Source organism: Euprymna scolopes, unplaced genomic scaffold (assembly GCF_053919585.1).
Source record: "Euprymna scolopes isolate OS-2025 unplaced genomic scaffold, ASM5391958v1 sca238, whole genome shotgun sequence".
NCBI classification, from domain to species: Eukaryota; Metazoa; Mollusca; class Cephalopoda; order Sepiida; family Sepiolidae; genus Euprymna; species Euprymna scolopes.
In genome coordinates, this window is record NW_027633256.1 from 28,299 (window position 1) to 39,453 (window position 11,155).

The following is an 11,155-nucleotide window of genomic DNA, read 5'->3' on the forward strand; positions in this document are numbered from 1 at the left end:
AAAATGGTCGTAATCTGATCGCAAGATAAAAATAACTGTTTATCGTTAATACTGATTCATTTCTGTTTCTATTTTCCTACACTGCTATTTTTATTCGAACCAGGATAATAAAAGCTGTTCTAAATCTGTATGATTATATATATATATATATATATATATATATATATATATATATATATATATATATATATATATATATGGTGCTAGTGCACTTACTGATCCGCGCTATTTTAAAAATCCTATTTCCAAGTTTAATTAAAGTTTTATGCGTTTTATTTTTATTCAATTGTAAGGTTAAAGTATAGAATAGGCACAAAACACCCTACCTTCCCCATGTTAAGAATGGCTTTTTAAATAATAACGTTATTATTTCAGCACGGATCAATAAGTGCACTAGTACCACACACACACACACACACACACACACACACACACACACACACACACACACACATATATATATATATATATATATATATATATATATATATATATATATATATATATATATATATATATATATATATACGGCATAATCACGTTGACACACCGGTCCCCGTCAGATCACCGAAGTTAAGCAACGTCGAGCCTGGGCATTACTAAAATGGGTGACCAATTTGGGAAGTCCAGGTGCTGTATGTAGGAGGAAGTCGACACCTCCCTGCAAAATGTTGCAAAAACCTAACGTCGTCACCTCCCCTAACGGGGATATACATGCGACTGGGGGCCGCTTATGAATTTCATACTCCCATGAAACTTCCTCCTTCGGAGGAAGCCGGTTAAACCCTGAATATGTATATTACAATACTGTATATATAACAATATTTTAACACACATATTATATGCTAGCAGGCCACCTGGCATTGCCGTTTCGCGAAATAAACTTTAATATAATATTTTAATTCATACAGATTTCATATATATTATTGTTGAATATAATATTGTACCCAATAGTACAGAGCCACATTGCGCACTATTCGTTTATTTTTATGAGACGTTTTCTGGCTGCGACTCTTTTTCGACCTTAAATTACAAGTTGGCATAGAAGTTTATACAGAAAGCCTATAGGGAAACCTCTTACTCCAATCTCAGTATTTCGGAAGATTGCAATATAATCGTTGCTCTGGTATGTAACAGAGACGCTGATAGCAGCAGCCTGTATAAAGATATGCAAATAACCAAACCGGCTATGCGAGGTGACGTCACAGTGGAGATAAACGTCTACATGTGTTCGGAGAAGTACTGTTCAAAAAAGCAGTGGTATCTAGAAAATCAGTGGTGTTCAAAAAAGCAGTGGTGTTCAGAAAAACAGTGTGCAAAAAAGCAGTGTTAAAAAAAGCAGTGGTCTTCAGGAAATCAGTGGTGTTCAAAAAAGCAATGGTGTTCAGACAAGCAGTGGTGTTCAAAAAACAGTGGTGTTCAAAAACCAGTAGTGTTCAAAAAACAGTGGTGTTCAAAAAACTGGTGTTTAAAAAACAGTGGTGTTCAGATAAGCAGTGTTCAAAAACCAGTAGTGTTCAAAAAACAGTGGTGTTCAAAAAACAGTGGTGTTCAGAAAAGTAGTGTTCAAAAAAGCTGTGGTGTTCAAAAAAGCTGTGGTGCTAAAACAAAAAAAAAACAGCAGTGGTGTTCGAAACGTAACAAGAGAAGCACGTATTCGAGACACGTGGGTTGCGTCACAGCCAAGACGAAAAGCCACACGTGACTAGAAAAGGATAAATAAACTGTTTAAATATTTTTTAAAAATATGTTGTTGGAAATACCAGATATTAAAGTTTTTGTCAAAAACGAAAGTGAGTCGACTTTTTCTTTTCTTGTGTTTCATGCGACGTGTTAACATATTAATAACAACGCTACAGTCAGCTCTCCCTTGAGATCTTTGTAATAGAAATGATCACTCTCGCAAACGACCTCGTGTTTGCTTAACCTGTAAAATGACAGACGAAAATGTCGGAAAGGAGAAGAAAAACAAGCATAATTTTGTAGGTCGCTCATTGGTGAACGTATGCCATTAATTTGCATATGTGCACAATTGGTAACTGTTAAAAGGAACGAATTCTAAAGCATGAAGGTTGAGATTTGTTTTTTGTTAGAAATTTCTCCGATTTGCCTGTTTTTATTGTACTTATCGGCTTAGAACGAGAACGGTGGAAGATAATATCGAATATACGAGGATTTGTTGCAAGTTCAGGAAAGAAAGGAAAAAAAAAGGACTTTCGTGCGTTGTAACGACAAGAGAACGTTTTAACACTGTCATTTTGTTGGGGGGTGTTCCCTTTTCTTTTTTCAATCTTTGTATTTCTCTATCTTGTATCGATTTTTTTTTTTTACCCAGTTTTCATAAGGTATTGTCAATTCAACCAAGATGAATCTTGTGCCTTTGGCCAGTGTTGGAAAAGCATGTGTTCGAAACACGTGCATGACGTTACAGCAGAGATGAAAAGTCACACGTGACAGGAGAAGGAGAAATTATCTGTTTAAATATTTATTTTTAAAAAATGCGTTGTTGGAAATACCATATATAAAGGCTTTTGTAAAAAAAAGAAAGTGAGTTGAGTTTTCTTTTACCTTTCTTATGTTTCCTTGTGAAGTGTTAACATATTAATGACAACGCTACAATCCGTTCGCCTTTTAGATCTTCGTATTTATCTCTCTCTTGTATGGATATTTTTTTTACCCAGCTCTCATAGGGTACTGTCAGTTCAACCAAGATGAATCTTATGCTTTTTTTTTCTCTTATAACTTTTTTCTGATAACTTTGGAGCGATTATTGTGCAAACCAGACAGATCTGCGGCGACTATGCAATCGTTACCTGATCCAAGAATATTTTTACCCGATACTAATAACACTAGCAAAATAAATAAATAAATAATTGTCATAGTGCCTTAGGTGTTTCAACTGTTTTTGCCTAATTTGAGGGCGCTGATTCCAGTAATGCTGTAACTTTTATCTATCAGGTCTACTTTTTCTGCTATGGTATACTCTCCTCTGTAGGAAGCCGACAAGTACAATAAAAACAGGCAAATCGGAGAAATGTAACTTTAAGACACATATTCATAAAAACACATCAAAATATTGACAATTTTTTTTTTAATTACATTTTCACCCCAAACAAGGCACATTGCCACTTTGGTGTAGGGGGCTACTATCAGAGGCAATAACTACTGGGGTACTATGTAGGGATTTGGGCAGCAAGATGTTGGTTCACGTTGCACTTGAACTTCTGCACGTCAGTGCAGTTGGGGAAGCAGGGACCTGGAATGGAATTCCAAAGTCTAGCGGTTCTGGGGAAGAAACTACTGGAGTAGAAAGATCTTAAAGCTCAAGTTGTAAAAAATGCTAAACATAGATATCATCAGCCATAAATTGACGTTTTACTGATTTTCTAGAATGAGGGGGGGGGTCCGGCATCCGATAAACCAACAGTAGTCTGCAAGCATGGTGGCATCCCAACGACTTTGACAGCGAACTTCCATGTAGTTGATGTCTTGCTTGTTTGCAGCCCCTTTGTTTGTCGCTCACATCACTTAGATTTTCTGGAAAACAGGCAAGAAGACTGTGCAAAAAAAAAAAAAAAAAAAAAAAAAAAACTTGATGCTCATATTTGCACCAAGACTTATGAGTAATGTACCAACAAGCTTTTTGTAGTTGGGCGCCTTTATTTTTCCCAAGAAGGATTTTACTACAATCGTAAATGCCGACCAGGCACTCAATTCTGCAGAATTGATAAAATTACAGAAATTTGTATCATTCATTAAATTTCGAATCTGGGGTCCATAAAAACTTTCCAGCTTGTAACTTCTCTATGGTTAGGCCTGGAAATTTTACGCAAATATATTTGAAACAGTCGCCATTTTTCTCAAGAGCCTTCACAAACTGTTTCATAATGCCAAGCTTTATGTGAAGAGGAGAAAACACAATTTTGGAACGCTCCACCAAAGGAGAAGCCAGAGCATTGAGAAAAGCCAGAAATCAGCTCACTGTGCATAGGCCAATCTTTTTATCCAATGCTTGGTTCTTGCCCTGTTATACCACAAGCACAAGAAGCAAGGAAGTTCTGTGTAGCCACATTATAGCCCGAGGTTGGTTGGTTGGTTGTTTTGTTTTACGGCATATCAACCCTTTTCAGGTAATTTAATGCCGAATCTGGTGATTTTGAAGAACGATTTTTTAATATAGTATATTTGTTTTTTAAGTCGTATTCTATGTAACCCATAGTTGGGACCCTAACAGGTGCTACCACTCTGGGTCAGAGTGGACCTGGGAGCAATGGCAATTAAAGGGTGGCTCCACACTCCCTAAGGCCTGCAAGCTGGGGCCCTCACCATCGGATATAATTTAAGGTCATATCCAGGACCTATAGCCCGAGGAATAACCCAACCATTTTCAAATCGACACATATGATCCATTGCTGTTGTCTATGAAATCTTTTCCGTAACAAATTTGATTTCATCATATTTTTCTTTGGGGGTTGTTGAATGGCCTAGAAGAACTGATCCATATAAGTTTCCATTGTGAAGAAGGACACATTTTAAACTTTAAAAAGGCGTCAATCTTGAGAATAATAATGTTCGACATCAAGCTGCCGTTGCAGGCCGGCAACGTTGTTACAATATACTATGTCGTTTTTCTGAGTGAAATATGGCAAGAATCTAATATGGCGTTTTCTATAGAAGGTAAAAAAAAAAAAGTATAAAATAGCAAATATCTCAACAACTTGACCTGATGAGAAAAAAATAAAATAATTTTCGGAATCAGCATCCCAAAATTATTCTAAATTGGATAAGAAACATTGGGTAACAAAAATATGGAATCTCATTTATAGTCTCAGGCTTTCAACTGTCTTAGAAAGTGTTGTAATATTTTACCATCGTGTCCTTGGAATGGTTCAGTATTATCTGGAACCTGACTTTTCTGGCTTTGAATTTTAGTTTGGCTTTTTTGCCATAGAGGAACTATGTCTGATAATCGTAGAAGTAAACTCAGCACTTTTCCGTTATATCTACCGATTTTTGCTTGTATTACGTCAGCTGTGCTCATAGTTACTTCATGGTTACGAGGAGATGCCGTAACAGAATTGGGATGAGCATGTAGTGAAGACACTAAACCTTGTATTTACCTTGAAATGAACAGCACCCGATCGTCTGTAGACCCTCATCAACGGTTTCGATTGTCACTTTAATCTGTTTGGAGTCTTTGAAAGTGTTATCGTACCGTCTACCTAATCTTTTCATAGGTTCTTCTGAAACGATAGGAATTTTTGGGACCACCCACTGCAAAAAATATATCATGATGTGCTTTTCTCATCCCTGAAAGAAAGTGCTATTGGACTTCTTAGATTTAAAGGTAATTCGAGACTAAATCATCAGTTCATTCATTTTACTGAGTAATTTGAACGTCTCAGCTGCTTTTGCTGTGAGGTTCTTTAGGTGTGTCAGAAATTTCGTGAAAAATATTGAATAATTCGACCCCCCTGTCTTTCCAAGCTAATAACTACTCGAAAAATGTAATTCAAACCCTACTTTTTTTTTCAATTAAAAGGGCAAGGACCAAGGTTTCATTAAAAAAAAAAACAACGCGATTTAAAAAAAAAAGGGGGGTTTAAACTTCGGATTTTACAGGTAAATTTCTAAAAAAGACTACTTTTTTTGTTTTAAATTTGAATATATTATTTATTGATCTTTTATCTTCAATTTGTGATATATAACACTTTGGTGAGTAAATTAATTATTTACTTTTTAATAGACATTTCAAAATAGGGGGCGTGAATTAAAAAAAAACGTTTGTCTAAAATATTATATTCGGTTTATTGGAAAGAGCATAAAATTCCACATTGACCCTGAAAATATTGTAAAAATAGAATCAATAGAAAAATTTTGATAGATTTTTAAAATAAAAATTGAAAAATACTGAACTCGTAAAATTCAATTAATTTCATTACTGTTTTTTAAAAAATAAAAAATAATATTTCTGCTACTTTTACAACTTTAATAGTTTATTTTTGAAGTATAATCCATAAAGAAAATAAACAACCCACTTTTAAAAGAGAAATTACGAGTTTTTTTTAATATTTTATTCGCAGTTTCGTGTTAGGGGTGTCAAAAATTCCTACAAAAATTCTGATACACCTAGAGGATCGTATGATCGTCTATGAAAGCCCTCAGTGGTGGCATTTTGCATTTCCTCAAACGTAATAGGACTTGCATTGCTTGCTGCTGCTTTGAGCATTATCTGCATCACTAAAACGAAAAGTATAAGTAATACTGTACATCCCATTGCAATTGCCACTTCGGGTCTCATTCAGTTTGTGGTATGCTTTTTTTTTCACCTCAAACAAGGCACATTGCCACTTTGCTGTTGGGGATTACTATCAGGGGCATAAGCTACAGGGGTACTGTATAGGGGGTAGGGCAGCAAGATATCGGTTCACGTTACACTTGAACTTCTGCATGTCAGTATAGCAGGGACCCGGAAGGGAATTCCAAAGTCTAGCGGTCCTAGGGAAGAAACTACTGGAGTAGAAGGCTTTCTTAAACCTATGGATCTCTACTGTGAAGGGGTGGGATTTAGCTGCTTGTCGGGTTTGTCGGGGGTATTTACGTCGAGGGGGTACAAGTGCTTGCAGTTCGTTGGAGCATTCACCGTTAAAGTACTTGTAAAACAAGCAGAGTGATGCAACATTTCGTCGATGGGGCAGAGGCTGATGCTTAGATGACAGTTCAGGAGCTATTATGCTGTGTGTGAAACCCATTAAAATACGTTGCAAGCAGCTTGCGTATCCTCCACCTGGGATGTGGTGCATCTGAAGGGATGAATCATTTGATAAGTCAATACTCTTATACATTAACCAAATCGAGCCATACGACATCCAAGTCCTGTTAACTTTCGCTCTGTGGATAGCCTTCCACATCTGCACCAGACAACCTGCAATTATAGGAACACCACTCACTCACACACACACACACACACACACACACACACACACACACACACACACACACACATATATATATTTGTTATTGTTGTTTTTCAAGCGATAAGTACAGTTAATATTGGCTCCGCCTCGAAGCTCATTTTTCTTCTTTTTATTTTATTTATTTACTTAGAAAGTCGCCCTTTAATTTGTTTGGACGTATATAACATTTTTATTTAATTATTATGTTTAAAAACAGTAATCTACGTACACGCGACACGCGTGTTTCGAGGTAATTACATATCACACACACATATATATATAATAGGATAAATGAATAATCGATTGAAAAATTTAAAAATAGAGATGCGAAAATAGGTAGATATAAAACATTCTTAACAAACAGAAAACGGAAAAACCCTCTGTAGGAAGAAGCGTAAGTAAATGTTTTATCGCATGGTTTTTCCTTAAAAGGGAAATGGATTCCATATAGTTCATTAAAAAAGTGCTTGTTTGTTTGTTTTTTTTTTTCCCGTACGCCTTTTTTTAAACGATATAAGGTTTGAAATTGTCTGAATGGTCGCGAAACATTTGTAAAGAACAACATTACTTGTTGCTATCAATCCAACTTTTGTTGTCTTGTTTTTGTGAAAATAATATATATATATATATATATATATATATATATATATATATATATATATATATATATATATATATATATATAAATAAATATATAAAATGGTTTCGAGCACTTTGCGACTGGAGGGTTAATGTTAATACACACTCTAGGAGAAATATTTACGGCACTGATTCGTAGCTGAATGGTGAGAGGTGCCGACTGTCAATGCGACGGTTGTAGGTTCAATCCACAGCTGGGGAAAGGTGTTTGTCTAGCCGCACTGATGAGTTGTGATGCAACGGAACAGTACTGTCACACACACATACACACACACACACACACATATATATATTATTTAACAAAAACAACAAAAGTTGGATTGATAACAACAAGTAGTGTATTTTCATTGTTAGCTCCTTTAAGAAACTTGTTTCTTATCGTTGAGCACTTTCAGTTGAATTAAGTTGGTCAACTTAGCTCTTATGCATAGATCATCATATAATGATTAGATCACTCTGACTGACGTAAAGAAAAATTAAAATGTTTAAATTCAACGTTATTTCACGCGGTTAATGGTAGCCTATTGGATACGGTTTTTGCTAATCGAGCCAGAGATGGTTCATGTTGCCGGGTTCAAATCTATCTACTGGTGTTAATCGTGACACCCTGCACTGAAGCTTCCCGAAAGGATCGAACACTATAGGTATTTAATTATTATAGTCAAAAAGTAATTATATATATATATATATATATATATATATATATATATATATAATTTCTCCTTGCTGTTTTAATATTCTTATAACTTTGTTTTGCTGGGGATGGGGCATTCTACCAGATGCTAAACATTCTCCCATCAGTTTAGTTACTCCAACCGAGAGGTCTTCTAACCGTCCCTTTAAGTGCAATTGTTTGTTTTGTCTTGCAGCTTGATGTCTTGATTCACCGGGTATATTCGCCAGATAGTTTTGGAAATTCATTTTTCATTAACCCGGCTGCTCCTATAATGACTGAAATAATGGATATCTTCTTAAGATTCCAGTTTCTTTTATGTTATATATATATACTAGCAATTCAGCACGGCGTTTCCAGGGTGTTTGGATGTGTATGTGGATGTGTATGTTGAGCAAAAAAAAAAAAAAGTGGCAGTAGGAAGGCAGGCTCGAACCGCAAAGGAGGAAAAGAACGAGGTAAAATCTAACGTTTATGCTGTTACGATCACCGCCAAACCGGAAGCGACATTTTTTTTAAATTAAGGCTAGACAATCTAAAGGAGAGGACAACTTTCAAAAATATCGGCGAAAACAGTGACCCCTCCTGTAGAAAAGTGCCTAGTTGAAGGGGAAGATATTAATGTTTTTAGCCAATTTTTCGATATTTGTCGTATGAAAGGTCGAACTTTAAAACGATACTGATCTTGGTAAAATCCGTCGCCTCTATTGAAAGTTTAAGGCTGACATGCAAATAGACATACGTACATACATTTATATATTGGTAACTAAAAATTTTCGACCCAAACTGATGAAAAAGCTTGCCCTATCTCTGAATAACTAATAATGTTTGTATAATAAACAGACTATATATATATATATATATATATATATATATATATATATATATATATATATACACTTACTACTACATATACTAGACAATTTGAAATAATGAGAAATTAAATTTACTTTATATATTGCTAGCTTGGGTGCCCGGCGTTGCTCGGGTGTTTGGAGGGGTGTGTTGAGAAAAAAAATTGGTAGTATATATAATATATATATGTATATCAACTTATCTGACGAGTATATATATATATATATATATATATATATATATATATATATATATATATATATATATATATATATATATATATATATCTTCAGGCCTTGATAATTGGTGACTCGCTTGTAAGAAAAAAAAAAACAATAAACGAAAATAGGAATCCAGTGGTTGGAGACTGGTGCTCTAGCGACTGAGCAAACGAAACTGGAGAAATTATATCGTATTTTAATTAAGTAATTCATTTATTTACATTTTTTTTTACGATACTGGTAACTGAAAGTACTCAATTTTTTTTTAATTTAAATGCTTCTTCTTCTGCTGCCCCTTCTTCCCACTTTCTTATTCTTTTTCTCTTCTTGTCTTTCTTCTCCTCCTTCTCTTCTTCTCCCATTTACTTATCCTCCCCCCTCCTCCTCCTTCCTTAATTGTTATGCCTTCTTCGCAAATTATTTCTTCGTCTTTGTTATAAAATCTTAAACCGTAAAAACAAAATGGTTTTGCCATATGCAGATCTGACGCCAACGACGGTATAAAAAAAATAATAAATAAAAAACTATAAACAAAAAAAAATATAGCGTCTTTGTTTGCTTTCTTGGCACCATTCGTCGTTTCTTTCCTTCAAGTGGAATTACGCAGAAATGTTCGCATCCCCATGAACTCTCTCTCTCTCTCTCTCTCTCTCTCTCTCTCTCTCTCTCTCTCTTTCTCTCTCTCTCTCTTTCTCTCTCTCTCTCTCTACCCATCCCCATTTTCTTCATCTTCACTCTTCTCTCTATCGCTCCACGTATCTTCCCACTGTCTTTTTCTTTCTCTCTATACAGGGTTAAACGATAAAATTCTTGCATTAGTAAAGACGACACGATTCCATTTCCGTTTGATGAAAACCGGTTTTTTTTATAGCAGACCATCTATTAGTTAGCGAGTTGTTAATCAGTTGTGTACAAATTCCAAGAGCGATAAGAGCCTTCTATAATGTCTGAAAGTGACACAATGTTCAACGAGTGAGATCGGAGATGCGCCGCTGTACAACTCATGCTCTCTACCGATCCAAGTTATAACAACAGGGCCATTCCCAGCATCCTCAAAATGCATCGCTGGATTCCCATAAATAACAGAAACGTGCCTAGGGTGATGAAAACAAAGTTTCCGGTCACGGTTATGGTCTTTGATGTGGTTTCAAGTGAGGACCACATCATGCCACCTCACATCTTCGAAGTCGGCTTGATAGGCAACATCAAAATGTACCTGGGTGTGCTGAAGAGTGTGGTGATTCCCTTTTTTGTGACCAAGAGCGGAGGTCCGCTTGAAATATAAAAAATAACAATAAAAATATTCAATACAAAAATAACAATAAAAATATTCAATACAAAAATAACAATAAAAATATTCAATACAAAAAGTAACATCGTTTTTCATGCTTCAAAAAACCTCATAACCTTTATATACATATATATATATATATATATATATATATATATATATATATATATATATATAACTATTTCATTTATTCACATAAATTTACTATACGAAAGTATAGATTTATGCGTAAACTTTAAGTATTTACTTCAAAAGTGCTCAATACGTAGGTAGAGCTAGTTAGTAATTTATAAAATATATATGGCGATCTAAAACCACTAACCTAGCTCTAAAACAGATCCTTTGTTTGATAAAATGCATGCCCATTGGCTGGTAGGAAGGGGCGCGGTGGATACTAGAAAGCTGATTGGCCAACTAGAAATCCTCAACATGTATAAAAACAAGAAGCAACGACAGAATTCGCGCATAAGCCTGACGAATCCCATAGTTGGATGAAACGCAGAATATTCAGTGTAGCTTA

General features: G+C 35.2%; 1 pseudogene; it reads left to right on the forward strand.

Annotated features, from left to right (window-relative positions):
* The first annotated feature begins 523 nt into the window (after positions 1 to 523).
* On the forward strand, positions 524 to 642 carry LOC145273992 (5S ribosomal RNA; annotated as a pseudogene).
* Positions 643 to 11,155: the final 10,513 nt, after the last annotated feature.